At 40.1% G+C, this 26,037-nt stretch overlaps 2 protein-coding genes across 3 annotated transcripts in view; both read right to left on the reverse strand.

Moving 5' to 3' along the window:
- The window catches only part of LOC134536096 (sodium-independent sulfate anion transporter-like), a 123,731-nt gene extending 121,961 nt beyond the window's left edge, over nt 1–1,770 (reverse strand). For both annotated transcript variants that reach the window (XM_063375634.1, XM_063375633.1), the window contains exon 1: nt 1,573–1,770. The gene's annotated coding sequence lies outside the window, so the exon portion shown is untranslated. The remainder of the gene's footprint in view (nt 1–1,572) is intronic.
- LOC134536337 (uncharacterized) overlaps nt 1–26,037 on the reverse strand; it is a 108,285-nt gene that overhangs the window by 30,587 nt on the left and 51,661 nt on the right. The window lies entirely within an intron of this gene.

A 26,037-nucleotide genomic window follows, 5' to 3' on the forward strand; every position in this document is an offset into this window, starting at 1 on the left:
GACTATGTTTTAAGTTTCGACAAAAAAAAATTCTTTTGAATTATTTAATTTAAATTTTATAACCAAAAAAGACATTACTAATATATTTTATTTTTCCTACCACTACATTGGTGATAAAACTGTGAGTATCGGTTATTTTCATAATTATACAGACAAATAAATACGTCGCTGAAGTGCATCATAACGCTTTGAGATGAAACGGAAGCATAACCTGCCAACGACGGGTACCACACTTCACCCCCAAGCTACCAGGACCGTTGAGGAAACAATGATAAGAATGTGTATTACAATATTGTAAAACCAGTTTTTTTTTAGGTCATTTAAAACTGGGGATTACTTTTTACTATGACTACTTTAGTTTACCAAATATAATATACAGGTTAGTTTCACTATCATAAAGTTTCATTTGGTGCACCAATACGTTTTTTTATGTAACGTAATATTTAACGAAGATACAAGCTGCAGTGGTTTTTCATTGCCTTCGGCAGCGTAAGGTCCTACGTGGACCGGAAACTCTGGCGTCGTCCGGAAGCTCTAGCCACCGATTTCAACGAGCTTAATGGGTTAGTATCCTAAACTATTTTGATTCGTATAGTTTTAAATAAATTCGTAATATAACAAACCAATTGTTTATGAAACTTTTTTGCTTCTAAACAATCATTAGTTAATGGTTTTTATGAACTTAAAAGACAAATTTCAATGTCAGTCCTGAAAGAATAAAATAACGTGGTACACAATTTTGGAATAATGTATTATTGATTCATGAGTAAAATATTAAAAATAAAGAGTTTTAAGACGAAGGCTACAATACGGAAGTTTAATCCAAAACGATATACCAAGGGATTTAATTATTTTATTGCATGCTAGGCCTCACAAAACAATTTGCCTTTAAGTTCATATAAACCATTACATAAGGACTTGTTTCGTAAAAAAAAATGCCTCTTGTAAACATATTAATGTGGTTATATTATTAATTGATTATAACCATGTACAAAAAAAATATTAGAAGCAACATAACTAAGTATTCTAATCCGTTAATGGAACCTGTGGGAGGTCCGTGTCCTTATCCTAATCTGAATGACGTCGCATTGTCGCACGGAAATCTGCTCTGTCTACAATTGCGATGTCCGAATCTACTGATTTCTAAAGTAGTCACCAGAAAGAGAGAAAAATATAAAGCGACAAAATAAGTGTTTTTTTTTCTTCGATATTTTTTTTGTTTGTTTTCATGCATTAATAATGACACTGATAAATATCTCGTCTCGGTCTTCCTGGCTTCGTATTACACCCCGTCCATTCCTTTCTGTTTCAGATAACTCTTTTTTTTTTTTTTTTAACTGGAACCGGAAACCGCAAATATTATTAAAGTTCTTCTTCTTCTACGCTGCCAAAGCACACAGATTCAGATTAGGACAGAACGTCCAAAGTTGGCCGCTGTTTCCTGAGACAAGAGGGTCGCATGGACCAAATTAAGCGACTGGGAAATTGTCATTGCAGACGGGCCTTGTTTGCCAGGGAAGGTACATCCCAGAAGGGATTCGCAAACGGCGCTACGACGGAGGATGCACTCACCAGTAAGTCCCGTTGCAGGGGCGGGCGGGTTGATCGCTGCACTGTTTTTGTTTTTTTATATAAGTCCTGGCACACGAACGCCTCGCGAAAAACAACGCACGGCACGACACGGCACACTCCGCGGACGGCACAACCTCTCTCTGCGAGGGATAGGTTACGTCTGCCCGGCCGGGCGCAGTCAGCTGGTGATAATGGTCCGGCAGCCTTCGCCGGTGTGGGGGAGAGGCGTGGTTGGAGGGGAAGTGAGCGGAACCCCGCGGCTCCGTGCGAGGGGGGTAGGGGGTGAAAATGAGACCTATTGTGTGTGTGTGCCTGTGTGTGTGTGTGCTGGAGAAAAGAGCTGGAGCGGCGTTGGAAAGGGAAGAACATAAGCAAGCGTTTTGCACCTGTCTGTGCAGATTTCGCGCGCCGTAAAAGGAAAAATTTCCCCCCTTCCACCTTCTAGCGCTGTAGCAACCCGGTGATGACTAAACCGTCCTGGTCACGTGACTTGAAACGCCAGCCCATGCCACAGGTAAATTGAAAGGTTGTGAAGTGTTTTTGTGGGGAGGGGAATCCGATTAGAAAGGGAAACGGGAATCGGGGGAGAAAAAAAAAACTAGTTTTTCGACTGTAACCCTCCCTTCTACACCCCCTTTTCGCAGTGAGTCATCTAATCTGTTTTGTTTGAACACCTCTTTCTCAATACTCGCGGTTTCGGTCACTGTTTCCTCGCAAGGTCATGGATTTCGAAAAAGTTGTTCTGAAAAAAAACAACTAATTGTCACTCTTTGAACATGGCGTTTCTCCAGTCCCACTGCCTTCTACCATTCTGAAATTCGAACTAAATTAATTTCTTCCAACTCAATTTTTTTTCAAACTGGTCCACTTGAATGGGCGGATTTCTGCAGTTTGTTTCAGTAACTGAATGTCACTGTCTTACCAGCGGATATCACTGATTCTCCAGTAAGTTTCAACAATTTCTCATGAGCTCACAAGATTCATCTTAGAGTATAATGCTGGACTCACGAAAATCCGTAACCCGTTTGTTTTCCCGTCCGTCTGTCAATCACGTGTTTTGAACCGCTCGGCATGTTCACGGACGCCACGGATAAATAGTGTTCGCAGTTATACTGGGTTCGGATTCTTGCTTTGTGTTATCTTATCACAGTATCTCCGTGCCCTGAATTGCTGTCGAGTATTAACTGAGCACATTAATAAGCATGATACAAAAAAAAATCAAGTCAAATTGTAGAAATATGAAAACACACTAGTAAAAAAAAAAAAACCTGTCAATGTGGTTTTCGTCACTTGGGGGGAACAATAACATGAATTAAAGAATATTTAAAACAAATATAACAAAATAATGGGGGAAAATGAATTAAGGTTTTAACTAAAAATGTCTTTCAGACTTTTTTTTTAGGTTATAAATTCATCCGTCCGTCAAAAGTTAAAGCTTGGAAAGGTTTCGATTTGACGGACGGATGGAAATTTTTCGGGCCATCTGATTGGCTGTGTGTCACGTGATCGACAGACGGATGAGACGGATAGTTGCGAGTCCATCATAAGACGTATATAGATGTTTTCAAACGTATTTCGTCGTGATGACCTTGGAAGCCGAAGTTTGTTTGTCGAATTCAGACTCACTCTGTATGCGTGTGACGGTATGTTCTTTGACGGGAAGCCTTCTTTTCACAGACGAGAGAGCCAAATGTCCGATCGTGCATCTTCGGGGGTTTCTTTTTTGTTCATTGTAACTCATGATAAATAATGGTCAATTAGGTTAGGTTAGCTACATTATAAATACTTTAAAACATTGTGGACGGTTGGTTTGGTTAGGATAGCTACATTAAAGATACTGTGAAATCAAAAATAAAAAAAGCGAGCATTAACTTCGGGGAACTTCGGGTGTGGCTCTCTCGTCTGTGAAATGAAGGCTTTCTGTTCTTTGACCGAGGGGGCTCGCGCCGGTTTGGGCAGGGAAGGGGTAGGGAAGGGGGGGGTGTTAGGACAGGAAGGAAGCGAGAGGGTTAACGAGGAGGGAGACGTAATCGGCGGGCGATCAAGCGCGACGGGACCCCGGCCTCTGGCCTGCGCTCCAGCATCTCCGGGCCGCCTGATCTGAAGGGTGTGTGTTCTAACTGTGACTCGGGTTTTGAGGTGAGGTTTACAAACCTCTGTGATGTGACGGCAGTGGTGTGGCCTGCGATACCGCTCTTCAACCGCTTTAACCCTGAGTTTATGTTGCGCCAATTGTGGATGAGTCTAGAGACCTGCAAAATTCGCGGTTTCGATGGCCTTCAGGATAGACTGCACATACCCCTGTACACTCGGGCAAATAACGCAAGTTCATTGGCTGCCGACTTGTAAGTCATCTCAGTTGGTTTGTCTGTGATTCGATCCTTCTTTGATTGGGTGTTTATAACTGGTTTGAGATTCGTCCAGATGAACAGTAAGCCAATAGCAAAATTATCTAAGAGGTATATGTGTTTTAATTCTAGCCTATCACCGAATGAATCCGCGAATTTTGCAGCTCTCTATGGATGACGAGTATTGTAGTGTTGGATTGATTCTATTCGGAGAGCTCTAAATGTTAACCGTTGACTGTTCTCTTCCTTGTTAGTTATTTTGCATTTCTGCTGTTTGTCAAGTTTGTGGACACACGTCAATTGTTGTTTATTGTTTTGGGTCATTTACACAGCATGTTAAATTTGTCTTGTATGAACCTAGTTTTTTTTTTTTTTTTTGCATCTCGAGTTACGTAGTACCTCTATTCCCCTTGATATGTGGTGAGTGGAGAGTAGGGTACTCACACTCCGCTCCGAGCTACGTCATTCGTCGCTGCTTGCTGCTCCTGATCACGTGTCCACGCTGCAAATATATATATATATATATATATATATATATATATATACAATTGGAACAGAAATATTCAAGTTAAATCACAAATGACTTGATGTAAGCTTTTGGACATACGCCATTGCTAAGCACTTTTTCTGTAGAAGAAAACTAAAAAAATACCCAAAAGACAAAAACCACAATTTAAGCAGAAAAAGTGCTTAGCAATGGCGTATGTCCAAAAGCTTACATCAAGTCATGCACTCCCATTGCACAAATCTTTCAAAGATAAATCACTAATGTTTGTAAATTTTGTACATTTACATGAAAAACAACTACTACATCAATATAAAATAGTGATCGCAGTAATGCTGGGATTCTTACCCGAGGATTTATGATTTGTGTTGTCCCAGCACCTCCAATAGTTAAAGTTATTTGAAACCGTTCCCTGAATAACTTTCCAGTATTAATTGCGCTCTTTAATAAGCATGATAAAACAAAACAAAAAATCAAATAATTGTATATTCGAATATCTATTCCATTCTTTAAAATATATTTGTCTTTAATTAAAACATAATTTTATGTATAAAATAATCAGTATAATCTCGAAAAACGTATTTAATATTTATGCAAAAATAATATTATCTATGTGTTGTACAAAGTGACAATATCTTCCTTGTAGTATGCATTACAAACCATTTCTTGGTAACTGGTTTCCGTAGGGATTTTTGTCAAAAGTACAGAAATGTTTTCTGTTTGGTCAGGTCTGCGAAAGATCTAGGGACTATCGTACAAAGAAAGAAAGCAGTTATGAAACACAACATTAAAAAATTTAGAGAACATTTTTGATGAAAGAAAAGACTAACGCATGAATTTAAGTATTTAGGTAAACATAAAAATTCCATATTAAATAACATTTTTAAAAAATCAGCTTGGGAGACGCTATAGTCCCTACCACCACCCTCTACCCCCCCCCCCCTTATTTTTCTAGAGCCGCGTGGAAAATGCTAGAATGCTAGAAGTGTGTTTGGTAGTTTGAAAGGAATTACCTAGAAACAATCGCCAAAATATCATAATAAAACAAAACAAAACAAAGATGTTAACAACACATAAGCAAGGAATCAGCATAAGACTTAATCATAAACAAAAAGATAAAAAAAGGTAGGTATATATACTTATATATATATATACTTATATATATACTTATATATATATATACTTTTATATATATATATGGGAAAAGTGGGTTGGGGTGTTTTTATTTTTCATTTTTTCTTTGATTACTGACATGGCAATGATTTAACACACTAGCTACCTAACTTCCTGCCCCAAATGATTTATTCATACTGGGTAGTTCAGTATTAATTTACTTAGAAAGAAAACCCTCATCCCTCCCCTTTTGCCACGCCCTCGCTTCTCAAGCAGCCAATCAGAGTAACTGAGTGGCAAAGCTAAAGAATTGTAGACCACCTGGCGCAGAAGTCGTTTTTTCCCGGAATGACCGGAGCGGATCCGAGGTACAGGCTGTTCCAGGTAATCCGAGCACTTTTGGATTCTTTTATAGGTGTTTTCTCATAAGTCTGTAAGCATAGCTGTGGCTAGAATTTGTGGAAGACGGGGGTGGGGTTGGGGTTAAAATAGTAACTATAAGAAAATATATTTTATAGTCCTTTTTTTTTTGTGGGTCTTGGAGAATTGGGAGGGGGGGATTAGTATGGAATACCCCCTAGACAAGAAAGATCCTTCCCAGAAAAATTTTAAAATTTTTATGCCTTAAAACTCATTTTAAGGCTATCTGAAGACCGGAAAGTGCTTTTTTCAAAACCTTAAATACGTAAAAATAACCTGCCCTACCACTGCCTCCGGTTAATGTGCCAATACGTATTTAAAAAGCAAGCTACTCTATAATTTTACATATTCAGTTACCATAAATGGAGCCATACATGAGTCTCTTTAACTAACACACTAGAGACTAATACCGGACAGATACATATATACTAACAACACAGGGGAGAGAGTGGAAAATAACCTAGCGGCAAGAGGCGTGAATGCTATTTTATAGATAAATTGTGCATTATATATTAATTTATCTGGTGTCAAACATGATCAATTTCTTTTTAAGGAAGTTAACGTACTGAAGGTCAATTTTCCCCCATAAATCTGTACAATGATTTAAAAAAAAAAAAAACGTTTTTCTAACAGAAAATAAATTTATTTTCTTTGTCATAATTTTGGTACCATGTGTATTAAACAGATAGCCTACATCCTTCATACTGGGCATACCGTCTGCCATCTATCGGACTGACGTTAAAACAACACCAGGTTTTTTTACAAAATAAAAAAAACTGTGGATTTGTCCGGTGTTAGTCTCTAATGTATTTGATTGTAAGCTGATTAATGAGTTGCTTTAAAAGGGGGGTGATGGTCATGGCCCTGAATACGCCCCTTGCAATAAAGCTTAAAAATATATAACTTCTTGTCAGTTGGAAGAGGTTTAAAAGTAGGCATATTTTTCCAGGCGAATGCCGAGCATTGGTTGACCAGACCGAACAACAGAGAACAGGACTCCCAGATTGCTCGGATCATCTGGACTGTAGTGTAGCTGGATTTGCGCGGGTGAACAACCGGCCATCGAGAAAGTTAATTCTCCTCCCGCCCTCCGCCCGAAGGCTTCCTCCATGGCGCGTTTCTCCGTGGCGCGGTCGGTCGGTCGGCGGGAGACTGCACAACAGACCCGGTCGTCGGTCTTTTAGCGATAGGTTCGTTTATCTTACCACCCCCTTCCTTCCCTCCACAGCCATCCAACAATGCAGGGAAGCCCATGGCGCCCCATCATTCAGGACGTCGAGATGACGTTGCTGATTGAATGGGGGCTTTCGGGATTACCATTGCCGCTTCGTTTTTTGTGTTTCGTATCTTCCGCCTCGGCTCCTTTTTTTTTTTTCCATCACCACCCTCAATGGTATGCGGGGAAAAAAAAGGAAACCAGCGCCATTGAAGCAGATGATCATAAACGCTATAGAAGAGACCAACAAAATTCGCGTTCTTTTCCATCAGACTCCATATTCGTCACACAAATCAGGACTATGATATTTGTTGATTGGTTGAGGCCATATTGTGTTCTTTATGTGGGTTGAACAGGAGTAGGTTACGTTTTTTAACGCCATAAAACCAACTTGAATAAATAAATAAATATATGTATGTAGAGACTGGAAATATTAGGGAATTCATTCCGCGAAAGCATATAATTCAAACAATTCTACGTTTGTGCTGCTTTTAAATTGGCCGTAAGTTTACATATACCTGGAGACCTCAGAGCAAATAACCCACACCATCGTTCAAAGAAAAACAACAACGGATCATACCACAACCCAGCCAAAGACGTCTCAAAATTCAAGAGCCAAGGTCACATGAAATCAGCCTGAGTGAACAGAGGATTTTGCAGTCCATCCTGAAGGTCAATGAATTAACCAATTTTTCCTTTGCTTAGTGATTTGGTTATAGTAATGAGAAATCTACCGTCATAACTACATCTTTTTGTTTTAATATTTCAAAGAGATATATATATATATTTAGCTTTATTTCTTTATAAATGGACTGCACGGTTTTTTAAAATAAAACTAGTTGTCCTTTGGTTTTAGCATCAACGTGTTTGGAGTACGATGGACTAGGTAGGATGTGGGTCATACCTTTGCACCTGCGTATGAGGAAAACCACAGCTTGATGTCGATTAGAAGATGGGTGGGGGGAGTAGAGATAGAGAGAGATAGAAGCACAAGGAGCAACAACACGCGGAGGAAAGTACCATCGCGTGAAACACGGAGGAAACATTCCCGCTAATGACTTAACCGCTGTGCAACTAACAGCTGGAGGAATCCCCAACACTTAGCGTGTCTCATGCGCGGCTCAACTATGTTTATAAAAAAAGTACATAATTCGTTGTTAAAGACTGTTTCATGCCACCAAATTTTGCTTTGAATCAAATCCAAGTTTTTTTTTTTTAATTTAACATCTTTGGAATTATAACACATGAAGTCACTACCATTTTGATTATTAAGGGGTTTTAATTCTTCGATTCCTTAAAATATGTTCGTTTCAAACATTTTTTTAAAATTGGTTTTATTGTGGTTTCCTCATCAGAAAATAATAAATAATTAAAATATTCTGGAAGAATAACTTGTATTGTGTGAGAATTCACTCAGTAAGAGAGATTGAATGTATTGCAACCTTAAGATAATTATCAAATACTGAAGTATTCAAGGACATGATAAAGTTGAATTGGCTGTAGACCTTGAGGAATATTAAGTCCTGCGGACTTTGATTTTGCAATTAATTTTTTATGTAATTTCAATTTTAAGTTAATTATCAATTTTTTTTTTTTTGGTTTGACAGGGCATAAATAATATCTTCCCAGGTTTACATACTTCGTTAGAGCCTTATATTTGTCAACATGGCGAAACATAAATTATTGATTCATAAGAGCAAATTCAACTATCATTAGTACACCGGTCCACAAATGAATAAATGTCCAAAGCTACGTCCTGTACTTACTAAGCCGTAACATATAAAAATTTTAAAATATAAACTGAACTGTAAGGTGTGGGATAATATATGAAAAACCATGTGGATTCTGCCATATTTCTAGGACCATGTATAGGGTCATGCATATTCCGCGAAAAGATTTCAAGATTAGTTATGAAATAAAACACTAGCATCGTCTGTGTTTCGTGGTTGGGTGAATTTCATGCGCATGTCGATTGTTACAACACCAATCACAGTAATTCAGTGCTGAAGCAAACGCGTCCTGAGTGGCTTGGTCAAACAAGGCAACGATTTATCTCGCAGACGCCCGCCAATCACAAGGAAGAAACCCCATGTGCGGGTATACCTTGTTGCAATCTAATAGGCGTTCAGATTTATTCGCGAAAAATGCCTGCCCCTACCATGTAGTTTTTGCGATAAGATTTCGTGTTAAAAAACTGTAGCATCGTATGTGTTTCGTGGTTGGCTGGGTTTATTTCAGTTGCAATCCTACTGTCGGCACACCAATCACAGCCATTCAGCTCTGAAGCCAACACGTCCTGACTGGCCCGGAGAATATATAGGGCAATGCCTTCTTTGCAGACGACCACCAATTCACCAATTACAGGCCAACAATTTCTAGCGCAGGCATACCTACCTTATTGCAGTCTAATGTGTGGTCAGAGATATTCGCAAAAAAAATACCTGCCCCTACTAATTACCAGAGACCGGACTATAATTCGCGGATTCATTTCGAGATATGCTAAAATTCAAATAATTATATCTTACTGCTGTTTCTGTTATTGGTTCGCTGTTACTCTGGAGGACTCCTAACCAATGAGAGACCATCAATCAAAGAAGTATCGAAACACAAGTTACCCTGTTGAGAAGCCTCGCAAATCAGCAGCCAATGAACAGGCGACGTTGCCCAAGTACGCAGAGAATCGTGGAGTCTATCCTGGACATCATTCAAATCGCCAATTTTTCCAGGCCTACTTATTACCATTAAGTTGGGTTTACAAAAAAAATTTCCAAATCTAACATAATTTTCTGTTGCCAACGCTTGAAGTGTTAATGTATCTCTCTAATGACTTTTTATTTTTTCATTTTTCTTTCCTGACCATAACTTGCATTAGAATAAATCATTTTGCCTGGAAGTAACTGGCGGAAAAAAAAACACAAGATTTTGAACTCCAGAGCCTACCCTCTCTCTCTCCTTCACGGGTTTCTGTATTCGTCATTGCACCCAGTTACTTATCAAACTTGCAAGCACAGAACCCTAGACCAGAACACTCTATGTTACTCTACTCGCGGCACTCGTAAATTGAAATTGCTGTCAGACCTGTGGGCAGGTAACGCGGCCTAGGTAGCCAGTCAGGCTTCGTTTTGTTGGCAAAACTGGGCTTTAAAAAAAAACAACTAACCCATGATGAATAAAACCCATGCTTTTTGACATTACTTTTTTTTTTTTCATTAAAATGCCTGCAGTTTGGTGAATATCATGAATTTTTTCAAACACTTAACTTTTTTATATTTAGCGTATAGAAAACCTTCCGTTTAGATGTATCTTATTTTTTAAAAAAATGAAATATTATTTATCTGTTACTTGAATGAATTTTTTAAAGGGTTAGTTAGAATAAGAAGAAATCAAACTGTGTTTCGTACGTCTGTAACGTACTTTCTAATTTGTAAAATGTAATAAAGCATGTTAATTTTTGTAATTGATTTTTTTATTTAAAATTAATATAGAAAATGAAAACAAAGGGTGTCATAGACTTGTGTTTTTTTTTGACGTGATAACGTCTTGTAAATCGTTGAACACCGGCTGCACGAACGAAAAAGTGTCACGTTCCGCCTGAGCCGAGCGTGCAAGAACCGACCAACCACCGTGCGCAAAAAAATCTTCTATAATATCAAACAGGTTAAGACCGGCTTTTTAACTAATTGTTCGTGATTGTATTTAAACAAATTATTTAAATTAAATTTGCAAAAAAAAAATTGTAAATAATATTTGAAAATTAAAAAAAATATATATGCAAATTTTCATCAATGTTTTCTTATGACGTTATCACGTAAAATTATCGTCCGTAAACCGACTTCGCAGACAAACCCCCTAATTTTTTTTTTTCGACTGGGGTGCTGGAAAAAATAAAAGAACCAACCGAAAACCCCGCGGGTCGGACACGTGGCTGTCAACCCCGCTCCGCTGCTTCCGGTTTCCCGCCGCCGCCGCCGCCGCCTTGGAGGCGGCAAGGCCTCCCGTCCCGTCGCCGCGCCGTCAAAGCCCCGGCCTTGTGGCGGCGACGAGCGACGAGCGACGAGCGACGAGCGACGTGATTGGCTCCGCGTGTTCCCCGGCCGAGCAGGTGCTCGCGCCTTGGCGGACGACGTCCTTCTCGGGTTCCTTCCTTTTCTTCTTCCTTCCATACGCGCGTTGTGAACAAAAAAAATGATGAGAACGAGTTTTTACGATGCGCACGCAGCATGCGACAATAAGTGACAGGATGAAAAAAATAAGGCTACATACAAATAAAAAAATTTGCTTTTTAATAATATACTTCAGTGATTGATATTGAATACTGGCCAATATAACTAACAAAATTTATTTATTGTAAATATTAGTGATGTTATGTTGCCGTACCTATGTACAGTAAACTCCCTATTATCCGCGCATGCTACGAAAAAATACAGCACATATGTAAATATGTATTTTATTACAAGTGAGCAAATTTCAACTCTACTGACGAGTGTATTGTGTGCAGTATACAGTAAAACGCCACCGGCCTTCTCGGAACTCACTCAGTAAGCTGATATGCGTTGCTATTTTTGTTTCTGTCGCACTTTGTTTCTAGTCGTATGGTTGAACAATTTTATGTTTACATTACTGAAATGTATTGTATGTTAATTACTCAGTAAAATACTAAAATTCTAGCATCATTTAAAAAATTGTACTTTAATTATAACTTTTACTGTACATAAATGTTTAGATTTTTAAGTTGAAATTAATGATTCAATTTTTGTTTCCCATTTTCCTCTCTTTTGCGGATTATCCGCGATTTTCACTATCTGAGGTGGCCCTGCCACTTAATTTCGCGGGTAATCGGGAGTGTACTGTATTATGATGTCAGGTTGTTCGTAAGCTGGCAGGGAGTGTCTGTGGAAGGTTTTAGTAGTCCCCTGTCCGTTTTCATGGGAGTGTTTGTGACGTGTTGTTCCCGTATATATATTTATTTGCATTATAAAATGACATTAATATTTAATACCTAATTATAATAATTAAAATAAACATTCAATATATTTATTAATTTGCATTAGTCAGATTATGTATTTTACTAAATGAAATAATCAATTTTATATACGTGTTTAAATTAATATTGATTACCAAGTATTTATTTTATATTTTAATTTTTTTGAATTTGTGCTATACCAATATCACTCCAGTCATTTTATTATTCTATTTATATTAATTATTTGCATGAAAAATTAAAGTTAGGTTTATGTACTCCGAGTAAGTATAACTGCTAAAGCACGTACATAAGTACACGCACAATTTTTTTTATGTAGGTATCATGGCTTATGGAGCTAGGAATTGTTCGAGAGACGGATCGCTACGACGTGGTTGAAGTCACTTCCTACCCTGTCATCGCCTTGAGCACAACAATACAAACAATAACACCGAAATCTTCTGTTTTACAAACTAAATTTTTGTAGAAATAAAAACCACAAAATCTTGTCTCTAGTAATGAAACATGAAACTTCTCCAACGAAAGAAAACAGACACATCCACACACCTATACACACGCTTACGCACACCTATATGAGTAGCAGCTCTGCCATTACTCGAGATTATCGGTAAGGCAAAGTACATTTTGCGAAAAGATTTCCTGGCCAAATCTACCTACGCCTGAAGGCTACGCCGAAACGGATTTTAAAACTTTGTAGCATTGTCTGTGTTTCATGGGTGGCTGGGTTTATTTCAGGTACAATTATACTGTCAGAACCTGCAGACGACCGCCAATTACGAGGGAACAGTCGTTGACTGCAGGCATACCATTTTGTTGCAGTCTAAAGAGCAATCAGATTATTTCGCGGAAAAAAAAAATACATGCCCTCTTCTGTTTCCCTCACCATTGCGTTACGTCAGTTCACCATCTCACCATTACACCTCTCGACAGTTTCTGATCGATGTCGTTCGAACTGGAGTTGTCGGTAGATGTGGCAACACTGCGTGCTACCCCCTTGCGGTCGGGGTCTGGAACTCCAGACACTAGGGCGCGGGGGCCAGCCGTGAGGGGGGAGTCTGTGAAGTTCCTCTGACGGGGGAAACCAGGAAAAACTAGGAACAAATTGGCTGCAAAACAAACCACTCTCGAGAGAGGCAGTAGTGCGTCATCGTCAGAGAAACGCGTGAGAGGAATTGCTGTGAACTTTGGCCATGCGTCAGTGGCGGCTGCAGGTGTTCACCATTAGTGGTCAAGGTTCATGATTAAGGAAAAAAAAAATTATATTTTGATTAAATATATTTTCAAAATTAACACTAACAAGACATAAAACAATACAGAAAGATCGCATAAAACATTTATCGTGATGCTACTGTAAAAATTAGGTAAATAACAGCAATAGATACAAGTATTTTTCTGTCAACTATGAGTCAAATTTGCATTTGCAGAAAAAATATTTAATGACTGAAACATCCATAAGAAATATGCTACGCACTTCATGACATCCACCGGGCGGCCACGCACCGCAGAGTTTTTTTTTTTGTTTTTTTTTTTTAAGTGAAACTTCTTCGCTGTTGAGCGTTACGAAAATTCGGATCGCGTGAGGGGAATGGTTAGGTACGCGATGGGGGAACCGTCATATAAATGACTCAGCGTACTTTCATACTTGCACGCTTGCACACTTGCATACTTGCGAGCTTACACACTCGTATGCTTGCATATTTGCACACTCGCATACTTGCACACTCGCATGCTTGCACACTCGTATACTTGCACACTCGCATACTTGCACACTTGCACACTTGCATACTTGCACACTTGCATACTTGAATACCTGCATATTATTTGTACTGCGACCTCAGGCAAAGAGAATTACGTTTCCTTTACCTAATAATATAATAAGCAAGAGGTTTCATTTCTGTCGCGTGAGGACTCCACGCACACTTTTTTTTTAATTTATTTACAAACAAGTTGGGCGCCTGCAGCCGGCAGAGTCGGGACTCGTTCAACAAACTGGCAGCGGCTCGACTCGCGGTGACCTTGAAACCGGCAGGGTGTGGCTCAGAGGGCGAGTCCCGCCCGTCCCCGCCCGTCCCCGCCCGTCCCCGCCCTAGCCCGCCCGCGGTCCGTGCCAGTGGCGCGGACAGGATTCGTGTTCGGAGGGGCTCCCCAAGGTTCATCTCATTCACTTCGTTCCCTTATTTTTTTATTTCTATATGTCATTCACACAATCACACTTAGTTATACTTCAGGACAGCAAACACTCGCAAAAGCAAGTGTTGTGTGCGAGCGCTCGCTAGGTATAGTGTGTCAGATATGCGCCGTAGATAGGGACTGCAAACCAACTGTAAACAACTTGATGAGGTTGTTGGTGTTCGTGAAGAAACATCATGTTGGTTACAACTGGTGCTACTTCTGAGAGCTGTCAAATTTTAGACAAGTTAAATGATACAGACTTAATGATAGAAAAAAGGCTTTGTAACAACATGTTCTATTTTTAGACTTTTTTTTTAACATTTTGATTATTCAAGATAAAAATTGAACTTAATTTTAAAAAATCTAAATATATAGATGTCGTTTCCGAAGGGATCTTGACTTCTCCTCCCCCCCCCCCCCTTCCGAATCATATCTAATGGGTCCAATATGGCACTAAGCATGCCGTCTTGTCTCGTCAGATTATAAATAAATAATGGGAGGGATAATCTAGTCTCTCCAATCTTAGATTTTAAAAATATTGAAAAACTGCTTTAAATACAGCTTTTGTGTGGTTTGACATGGAACCTAACATTTATCACTTGTACAAGGTCACCATTTGCAGACTGGTGTAATTGTTTTGATATTTACGGTTGGCCAAGTAAAAAAAAAAAAAAAAAAAAAAAAAACTTGAGACCTGAAATATTCTCGTTGTTATTCTGAGCGAGTGGCTGGAGTGCATACCACTGTACGTTTATAAATAGGTTCTCGTTGGATCGTGGGCAGGTTTGACTCGTTCCGAAGGCTAAGAAACCAATATTACAAATTCCAATTCAGACGGACGGTGAAATTTCGGCGGTACCCAATGGATTGGGCCAGTGATTGAGAAACGATTTCGAGATAAGCTGTGTGTTAAAACACTGTGTAGGCATAACCACCTGGGTTTCGTGATTGGTTGAGTTTCTTTCAGGTGCGCATGAATCACAAGCGATTATGTGCGGAAGCAAACGCGTTCTAAATGACGTGACCAAGTAAGGCAATGTCTCCTCTTGCAAACGGCCGCCAATCACAAAGTAGGGAATACTGAAGCAGAAATACCGTATTGCAGTCTAGTAGTAGAACAGATTGTTTAGTGAATATTTACTGCTTCTATCCATGACCGGCAGGTTAGACTTGATGGCAATGTGTGTTTCTTTTCGAACCTTAATCATCGGTTTGTTGGCTGCTGTCCTGGAGAGAAGACATCTTGGTCATGAATAATTACATGACTGTGATTCGTAGACGGAGGAAATATTCGTGATAGGTAGAGACCTGAAAAATTCGCGGGTTCATTTCGTGTTATGCTAAATTTCCAATAATTATACCTTAGCGCTGCTTCTGTCATTGGTTCACTGTTAATCTGGAGGACTGAGGGCCAATTAGAGACCCACACTCATAGAAGTGTCGGATCACAGGCCACCCAGTCGAAACGACTCACAAGTCAACAGCCAATGAACAGTTGGCATTTGCCCGAGTGTGTAGAGGATATTGGAGTCCATCCTGGAGGTCATTGAACCCGCGAATTTTTCCGGTCCCTAGTAATTCGTCAGTTTACTGTCTGAAGGTTGGTCAGTGCGTCCGGACGTACCAAAAACAATTCCGAATCCAATTTTAGACGTCACAGAAATATGCAAATGTCCGCCGGAGTTTTACCTTGTTGTTCGATGAATCCGCGGGAAAAAAATTTTTTTTTCGTGTGCGTGTCGGGATGGGTTTCCCCCGCGCTGAAGGATCGGCCTGCGTCCAAGGCCTCCGGGGGAACCAGGTCGGCGAGTTATTTCGACCGCTTCACCTCAGAGAGTCTTAGGCGCCGGGGTCCGATGAAGGCGGCCATTGTCCTCCGGGGACCGGGGTCCTTCCCAGAAGCGCCGTGAAGCGCGCGCGCGTGTTTCGACAACCGATACATTCCTGGCGCGCCGCGCGGACGGGAGAGAGTTCGCGAGGCGTTTGTTCGGCGAGGGGAGGGGGGGGGGGGCTGTCAGCGTAGAATAGGATCGTGCACGGAAGCAAAACAGCGATTTTCTATCTTATACATACCTGTGTTACGAGAAAACTCCTCGCGTCTTGATACTTCTAAAAATAATAACAATAATAAATCCTGTGATTTTTTTTTGTAAATGGAATAGAAATATTCATGTAAAATTACAGATTATTTTTTTAAATTTGTACATATGTGTATCACTGAAAAATAGTAATACTGGATAGAGGATTCTTACCCGGGCATGTATGCTTTGTGTTGTCCCGGCACCTGCAATAGTTAAAGTTATTTGTAAACCGTTCCCTGAATAGCTTTCCAGTATTAACCCCGCACAAAATAAGCATCACGCAACAAAATAAAGTCAAATTTTTGGATGTTCAATTATATTTTTCATTGGTTAAAAATAAAAAAATGCTTGAATGAAACAGAAATACGCCAATGTTACTATTAAATACTCGGTATCCTCTCCGAAAAAAGTACTTCATATAATGCAAAATAACCACAGCCATGTGTAGGGGCAGGCATTTTTCGCGAATAAATCTGAACGCCTACTAGACTGCAACAAGGTGTACTTGCACCAGTGGTTTCTTCATTGTGATTGGTGGCAGTCTGCGAAAGAAGTCGTTGCTTTTTTTGACTAAGCCACTCAGGACGCGTTTGCTTTCGCACAGAATTACTCTGATTGGTGTTGTATCAGTCAACATGTACCTGAAAGAAATTCACCCAATCACGAAATACAGACGGTGCTACAGTGTTTTAACTTTCAACTGGTCTCGGAATCTTTTCGCGAAATATGCATGTCCCTAGCCATGTGTTGTACATAGTTACAATATATTTCTTGTAGCATTACAATCTCTTTCTTGACAACTGGTTTCCGAAGGAATCTTTTGTAGAAGTACAGAAATTTATTTTCTGTACCTATAGAATGATACTCAACATAGCATATCTAGAAACCGGTAAAACTCGCGTATTAGGAATTAGGCAAAATTCCACACACTTTTACACGAGATAGTAATTATCATTTCAACGTTAGCTCCTGCCACATTGTGAATTTTGACGTTTTTTATTATTTTTTATGTCCTATAAGTAGAGACCGGATAAATTCGCGGATTAAATGACCTGTACGATAGCCTCCATAATCCTGTGCTTACTCTGGCAAATGTCATTTGTTCATTGGCTGCTGGTTGTGAGTCGTCTCGACTGGGTAGCCTATGATTCGATACGTCTTTGATTGAGGGTCTCTTATTGGCTCACAAGTCCTCTAGATTAAAAGTGAACCAATGGCAGAAGCAGCACAAAGGTATGAATATTTGAATTTCAGCATGTCATGAAATGAATCCACGAATGTTTCCGATCTCTATCCATAAAGCTTGTCACAGAAACCATGATTATTTTGCAGATATAATGTGTAGCAAGGTAGGCTTGAAGCAACAAACTTACATCTTCACATTGATGATCAGACTACGGTTCTCTTGCCACGCGCTTGGTGACCGAGAGCCAGCTATGAACAAGGGGAAGATGTGGCTACTTTATCACGTGTAACCCTCCAAAATATGTGACCTTGTTATCGACCAATGAGATTATTAATAAGGCTTGACCACGTATGAGGGCACGCTGAATCCAACCTTAGAGTGAAACTAAATCGTCGCGCTACAGAAACAGAAATTCTCCACGAGCAGTTTGTTCTGTGTCGCATAAATAATTACCGACACGCAGGGCCGTGTACTTTTCGCGAAACGATTTCCAGACCAGCGGTGTGTTGAAATTTTTTAGCATTGTCTGTGTTTGTTTGTTGGCAGGTCGGTTAATTTCAGGTACATTTCTCCTGTCAGCGCACCAATGAGCTAACGCGTCCGGAATGGCCCGGCCTAACAGGGCTTCTCTCGCAGACGGCCGCCAATCACAAGGGAACAATTCGCTGTAACGGGTATGTCGCATTCTAGTCTAATGAACGATCAGAAAATTTCTCGAGAGAAAAAAAAAACATTGCCCCAGTCGATACGTACCGAGCGAAGGCTAGATGTTCAAAACATTCGATTCGCATTCCAGAGAACATATGGCGTTTTAACCCTGGGCCTTGCTATCCTAGTTTTTGGTTTATCCTACCCCCTGCCCCAATCTCTGGGACGAATGGTAACAAATAAAAATAAAAACGGGGACTTAATATTTTTTTTGTAAAAAAAAAACTTATTTTTGTAAACTCACAAAAATATTTCTTTTATATAAACCTATGTCTTATAAGTATAGTAACAGTAGTATTGCACAAAAAATTTAATATTGAATACATAATTTCTGTAATTTCTGTAATTCCATGGTCAATGGAATCGGGAAGTTGCGCCCACTGTCCATGAATAGCACTTGATGTTAAAAACAATATAATCATACAGTTGTAGTGTAATATGTTATGCTGGTCGCTAACCGAACCCAGCGTGTAACTGTGTTAGCTGGTTGTATTTAGTAGGCATACGCGTGCTTGCCATGTGATGCTATTTTTACTTGGATTATATAATTGCAATTCCCCTTGCGTGTATGTACCAAGCAAAAATTAAGTATTGCGGTATAGTCTCACGTTGCAAGTACTATTTAGTTTAAGCAAATAATTGTCTGGGTTCATTGTCACTCCCGGCTGAGCATGTAAGCATAGATCAGTGGAGAAGCCCGTCTCACAGTAAATACTTATTTACGGATTACATGATTGAAAGTGTCAAGAGAGTGACTCAGAGGCTGTAGATGGAACTCCCTCTCAAATGGGAAATAATTTCTTGTGGCGTTGCAATCTATTTATTGCAACATTACAAATCATATCATAACAACGTATCATTACAATAAATATTTCCTGTAAAGCTTACTAACTTCTTCTTAGAAATGCAGAATCTTCTTTGTATTTCTCTTGTAAATGTGTTGGAGGACTTGCAGTTTTTTCCTTGTGCTCAAAAAAAATGTGAGCGAGACTTTCAGTACTCGCTAAGGTTGTGTAAACATCTAACCTCTTTGACGAGCAAATTCCTGTGTTCTCATGTTGCGAATACGTTTATAATACGCAACTTGGACACGATATTTAACGTAGAATTCTTTGTGATAATGCCGAGCGTTATAAATATATATATACGCAAATTGTATTTTCAACTACATTTCTTGACGTGAATCAAACGCTGTAGAATTCTCTACCGGAGCAGCTACGTCGACTATCGAATTTTTCGATTCGCAGAGTGAAAGGTTAAATTATATAATGAAACGACTCCGTTCAAAAGTTGAAAAGACGTTTTATAAAAAAAAATTACCAAACCCCGACTTTGGACCTGATTTTCGACAAGGAATTTTATTAAATACCTACTGCTCTCTCGTTAAAACACTTAAAACATTAATACTATAAATTTTCCTAGTGGCTTTGTAAGATTTGGTTGACGCCATTCGCCACAGATGGCAGCACCGTGGTTGGTACAAATTTCACTCCCATTACTTCCATCGCACTCACGAAATTAATCCTAACAAATGCCCCGTATACTGAGAGCTAAGACGTTTACAGATTAAAAAAAAAATTTCTCGTAATGTTTACAAAATTTTATTTGACTGTGTACGCACTTAAGCGAATCTTTCCCCAAATTCAACCTTCACTGTTTCAGGCACACGTGTCCCTCCAATGACCTCGCTGCAGACAAATAATAAAAAAAATCCGAAAGGCCAATTCATCGCTGGCTGGATGATTGTTCTCGCCGTGGGACCAGCGGCTCCGCTGTGATAGGCTGGAACAAGGAATGTGCGCTTCACCGGGAAGGGAGAAAAAAAAAACAAGAAAAAAACATCATCCGCGAATCACTTGTTTTCGTTTTGCGCGGTCCGTTCGGTCAGCAGATTCCCTCCGCCTTTTTATACCTTCTTCGTTTGGCGCGGCGCCTAACGTGCGGTTAGTCGGAAACGCAAACAATGAGTCATTTCTCTCCCCCACTTCTAATTAACTCCTGGAGGTCGCCGTTTAACATATCTCTTTGTTTCTCAGGAATGCGTGGCGCTATTACCGATGACTTCACAGAGGAAGCACGCACCGGTAGCATTCATATATTTTAAGGCAGGAAACCCGAAGGTTAAGGTTGAGGTAGTTAGTCTCTTTATGTCTTACGGCCATGCGCGGAAACGTTAAGTAACGATGTGCACAAAACCCTTGGGCCTACTTATTTGTGAAGTCTGTCCTAAATGTCGTAATTTTATTTTATTTTTTCCTAACGTAACTAAAACTAAGAGTGTTTGTTTGGGAGGGGTCAGGGTTAGGGAAGAATCTAGGTGCGTTCCAGGTTGAAGTCTTTACGACTGAACATGCTGGGTTTCAGCCATGCATCTGAAACAGCGGGAGTTTCCCTTCCCCCTTCCTTTTTTTCACGTGTCGCTACCAATCATTGGCCGAGTACGCCCGAGTCAAAGGCGCCGCCATGGCAGGTCCACAACCTCGCGCCCACAGGTACGGAGAAAGTCGGCCTGTCTGCAACGTGAAGAAGGTGGGTGTAGGTTGGTTAGCCGGGGAGGGGGGTAGAGGGTAAGTTTCCACTGCCCAGGCCACCGCAGTGCTCGTAATCACACTCGGGTTCCTTGCAGCCGTGGAAAAAAACCGCGGCTCGCGTCCAGCCGGGGATTGACCCTCGGGCAAAAGAAACGTTTGAACCTTTTTTCCTTTCGTTGATGCGGCGCCTACACTCCAGTAACTTTCCGTCGCAAACCTGGCGGGGGATAGCATTCGGTGGATCCCCGGGCCAAACTAGCGTGATTTCCCGCCGCCATGCCTCGCTTCAGCACACCTGTCCATCGTTATCGTTACCCCGGTCTGGTGGGGACTGGAGGAACAATTCTCGCGGGTTCAATGACTTCCAAGATGGACTCAACTATCCCCTGCATACTTCAGCAAGGGTCGCCCGTTCCTTGTCCGCTGACTTGTGAGGCGTCTGCACTATTTAGAATCTACAGTCGACCTACGAAGAATTCACCTCAAACAAGCGAAGATTTCTTGGTGATTTCTAGAGACCGGAAAAATTCGCGGGTTCCATGAACTTCAGGATAGACTCCAATATCCTCTACACAATCGGGAAAATGCCAACTGTACATTGGCTGCTGACTTGTGAGTCGTCTCGACTGGGTAACCTGTGATTCGACACTTCAAAGAGTGAGGGTCTCTAATTGGCCCTCAGTCCTCCAGATTAACAGTGAACCAATGGCAGAAGCCGCACTAAGGTATAATTATTTGAATTTTAGCATAACACGAATGAACCCGTGAATTTTTCAGGTCTCTAGTGATTTTACATAGCTGGATCTTCGTAGATACTACGCAGTATTTCGACTGTCGAGATGTATGTTTCGTTCTAAACAAAAGTAAACACACGCGTGGACAAAACAAGAGTGTTATCGCTGTAGACTTGACCTGTTTTTGTTTAATATTTTGTTAATACATCAAGAATGTTATTTTAAATTCATGTTTAAAGTAAGCGAAATCGGTGTCCGTAAATTCACGAAGATAAGCCACAAATAGAGACCTGAAAAATTCGCCGGTTCATTTCGTGTTATGCTAAAATTCAAATAATTATACCTTAGTGCTGCTTCTGTCATTGGTTCACTGTTAATCTGGAGGACTGAGGGCCAATTAGAAACCCTCACTCATAGAAGTGTCGAATCACAGGCCACCCAGTCGAGACGACTCACAAGTCAGCAGCCAATGAACAGTTGGCATTTGCCCGAGTGTGTAGAGGATATTTGAGTCTATCCTGGAGTTCATTGAACCCGCGAATTTTTCGGGTCTCTAGCCATAAATTTACAAAGATACCCGGATTATTTTGTAACCAGCGTTTGTCGAAAATTGAAAGTGAACATTTATTAATTCACCTTCTGTCCTGACTTCATATGATTGGGTCACATGAATATATATTTATATATATTTTTTTTTACTGGACTCTTGTTCTTCTTATTCATTCATTAGGGCAATGTATTTTCGCGAAAAGTATTTTAGACCAGCTGTGTGTTTGACACATTGTAGCATTGTCTGTGTTTCGTGGTTGGCGGGATATTTCAGGTACATGCTTACTGTCAGCGCACCAATCACAGCCATCCAGTGCGGAAGAAAACGTGCGTCCTCAATGGCCCGGCCTAATAGGGCATTGGTTTCTCTTGCAGACGGCCGCCAATTACAAGTGAACAATCGCTCGTGCAGGCAAGTCTTATTTCAGTCTATTGAGGATCATATTTTTTCCCCCCTAGAAATACGTGCTTAATCTCATTATTAGTAGGGACTGGAAAAATATAGCTGAATAAAAATTTATGGCGAACGCTGGGCTATCTCTACATTTCAGTGTTAACTAAGGATTGTCAAAATTGTAATGAGTATTTTTTAAGTTGTTACATTTCAGTTGTTACAGTTGTTTAAACATTTCAGTTCCATTAAAATTCCGTTCATTCAAGAAATTACTGCTACCAAATGCCGTATATCGAAATATAAGATGTTTACACATTAAAAAAAAAATTACAAAACTTTTCTACGGTTACTAAAATATTTCCGTCACATCGCAGGTAAAGCTTTTCATGAACGGTCTGAAACAAATTTATATGGAACACACAAAGTGTGTTCGGTCAAAAATAGGGGGGGGGGGGAGGAGGCTACATTACGTGCTTAATAAAGCACGCGTTTTATACGTTTTTTATACGTATTTTAAAAGTTACACCACTCGCAAATTTTTTTAAAAATAATAGGTTTTTATGGTACTATATATATATATATATATATATATTTGCACACTTAAATTTAAGTCAAGTATATTATGATTTTAAAAAATTGGGATTTTTATTTTTTATTTTTGTGTCAATTCGATTCAAGTTCCGAAGTACGATGTTGTGATTTTATGATTCCTGTGGGTTGTGCACGTCCATTGATTCTATACTCGATGCACTGTTATCGCCGGGCTGGGCCGATGCAGACGGCTGCAGCTCGAGGTGCGCTGACCACTCCGGGCCGCCTGTGCCGAGTCCTGCTCGTCCCTTCTCAGTCGACACAGCAGACATCTCTCTGCACTCGGGGCTTCTTCCACTTCTTCACTTCTGGTTCGGGCGTTATTCATTGCTAGAGACCTGTAAAATTCGCGATTTCAAATCCCTAAAGGATAGACTCCATGATCCTCCATGCACTCGTGCAAATTACATCTGCTGATTCGTTACCGACTCGTAACACCTGCTGACTGGAATGATCGTGATTCGCTAATAATTCTTCTGTTAAAGATTTTTCATTGGCCCAGAGTCCTTCAGATTAACTGTGGCCTAATCACTGAAGCAAAATAATGTCAAAAGTATTTGGACTCTATCCTATCGCGAAATTAATCTGCGAATTTTACAGGTTTCTAGTAATTGTGCAAGAAATACTGAAGTATTTTTATACAAAACGTAGTTTACACTTTAGAGTACAGAATAAAAGTGGTTTTGGAGCAAATCGACCAAATACTTTCGTCGCTAGCTCGCTTGCGACTGAGCGCTAGCCGCGCCTACTGCGCATTTTAGCGTTCGCTGCCGCGTTGGCGCCAGCGCAGCGTTTCCCGTTGCCGTTACGATGGTGTAGTCATTATTAGCCTCGAGTGTACAGTTTGACCGTAGTAGGCGTTTCAAAGTGTCCTATTTTCGTGTCGCCAAGACTGTTATTGCTCCCCCCTTGCCCCCCCCCCCCGTGTCACCCACCCACCTTCCCGGTTAGAATCTATATACGTTCATCGAATTCACGTCAATATCTGTGTGCTCACGAGCTCCCGCGACACTCCAGAAAGGGCTGTCTCTTGTAAATGTCACCGATCAGCTTATTTGAAGAACCTGTATGCTCTATACGTGCCGCGTTATCTCCAGAAATGGCGAGAATGATCAAGGTCACTGATGGGTACTACATATATATGTCTGGTGCAGGATCTCTGAAGGACAGCATTTGGAACACGCTTTTTTTTTTACAGCGTTTGTTGTTTTATCTTACGTGTTATTTGTAAGAGGTTGTGGTTTGGTACGTGCCGAAAGAGTGGAAAACAAAACTTAGTCAAAAGCTGTCGAGGGGGGGGGGGGGGGGGGAGCTTCTTAAGTCAGCCTCATACTGAAAATACAGACCTCAAGCAAGAAGAATAATACTAGAAGGAAATCACGACGTATAGGTAGCGCCAGTGATTTTTCGTGAAAACGATTTCGAGACAAGATGTACATATTTTAATACACTTTACCCAATTCCTTGCGGAAGCAAACGCGTTCTAAATGGCCTGACCAAATAAGGCAACGGCCTCTCTTGCAAACGGACAACACTCACCAACCCAAAAATTACTGACGCAGAAAAATCTCATTAGTCTAGTAAGTGAACAAATTTCACAGCAAAAAAACATGGCCTCAACGAATAAGTGGTACATATAGGAAAATTAAAATATATATATATTTATTATACAAAAATAGTGTCGGAAATATACAGTTCAAAATTTTTTTTATCAAGATTCCTGAAAATGCTATGGACGTTATTAATCATTGGGTAAAGAATTTATCTGTATAAGGGAAAAAAATGAATGAATAGGAAACGTACAATACTTTTATGGTAAATATCCCATACATAGAGACCGGAAAAATTCGCTCCGTATTATGGTGAAAATCAGATAATTATACCTTTGTACTGCTTCTGCTATTGATTCACTGTTAATCTCGAGGACTCTTGGCCAATTAGAAGACCTAATCAAAGAAGTATCGAATCACAAGTTACCCAGCTGAGACGTCTCACAAGTCAGCAGCCAATGAACAGGCGACGTTTGCTAGAGTAGGCAGAAGATCGTGGATTCTACCTTGGAGGTTATTGAACTCGCGAATTTTCCATTCCCCACCCATACAGCGTAATGGATCGGCTTCACCCCCAAAGTATGGTAAATTCATTTTCATGTCATTGGTTTTACAAAATTTGCGCAAATTTTTGGCTATAAAAGCATTGCCATCTATGCTTTGTTGAAAACTTTGTTGCCGAATCAATACTTCGCCCTTTTCTTTATTTTTGTAAAAGTCTTTAAAGTATGTTTGCTTGACTAATCACATCAAGGTATTTTAATACACATTAAATTATTTGTGTTTTCACAGCTGGTAAATACATAAAATTTAAATTATATAGTCACATTTTTTAAATGCTCCTTCATATGTATCAACAAATATAGAAGAAAAAAAATCCTAAAAGGCTGGTGATACTGAAAATTAGTAACTTCCATTACATGTGTTGGGAACATTACCAAATATGTTTTTACAGTGTCGCGGAAGATAAGGACGTGAATGCAAAGAAACTTGGCCTCAGTGAAAACTGTGCGTGATGATTAGCTTGTCAGATCAATTTTACTCCGCGTCTTACGAACACAACCTTAATAAAAGTAATACGAACCCTGAGGAATGGTTGGAGCAAACTTGCGGGCCGAGTCGGTTCTGGATTCGAACTCTGGTAGAGGATTATGATTTGTCGCGAAACAAACTGGTTCGCTCACTAGGCTGCAAATGCGGTGTTTCTGCGTCAGTTATTTTCTGCTTTGTGATTGATTAGCGGTTGATAGCAAGAACGCGTTTCCTTCCGCACAGAATTGCTGCGATTCACGTCCACGTAAAATAAACTCAAGTAAGACATTTTTTGTCGTAGGCAGGCAAGTTACAGATATAAATAAAATATTGTGATTATTTTGCAGGTCATCC

Source organism: Bacillus rossius, chromosome 10, assembly GCF_032445375.1.
Source record: "Bacillus rossius redtenbacheri isolate Brsri chromosome 10, Brsri_v3, whole genome shotgun sequence".
Taxonomy (NCBI): Eukaryota; Metazoa; Arthropoda; class Insecta; order Phasmatodea; family Bacillidae; genus Bacillus; species Bacillus rossius.